The sequence below is a fragment of the Apaloderma vittatum genome, unplaced genomic scaffold (genome assembly GCF_000703405.1).
Source record: "Apaloderma vittatum isolate BGI_N311 unplaced genomic scaffold, ASM70340v1 scaffold14963, whole genome shotgun sequence".
Taxonomy (NCBI): Eukaryota; Metazoa; Chordata; class Aves; order Trogoniformes; family Trogonidae; genus Apaloderma; species Apaloderma vittatum.
Window position 1 is genome coordinate 2,086 of NW_009709904.1, and position 260 is coordinate 2,345.

Here is a 260-nt window from a genome sequence, read left to right on the forward strand (position 1 = left end):
GCCCCAGCTGCAGCACAGAGTGGCAGCACCCGCTTTCTAATGGATTTTTAAACCTCTGCTTTGCGATTAAATTTTTTTTCCCCTTTGCCCAAGCTTTTGCCAGCCCTTTAGAGGTACCAGCGTGCTGTCGGAGTGCTGGTGAGGAACGCCGCGAGTTGCTGCGCCTTCCCCTTCCTCCCTGAGCACGAGGCCTGCCGGGGTTTGCTGCCCAGAGGCACCTTCTCCCTCCATCCCCCACCCAAGGCAATTCTTGCTCAAGC

General features: G+C 57.3%; 1 protein-coding gene across 1 annotated transcript in view; it reads left to right on the forward strand.

Annotated features, from left to right (window-relative positions):
- NOL4L (nucleolar protein 4-like) overlaps positions 1-260 on the forward strand; it is a gene marked incomplete at its 5' end in the record, with an annotated part of 3,849 nt that overhangs the window by 2,024 nt on the left and 1,565 nt on the right. The gene's annotated exons all lie outside the window — the stretch shown is intronic.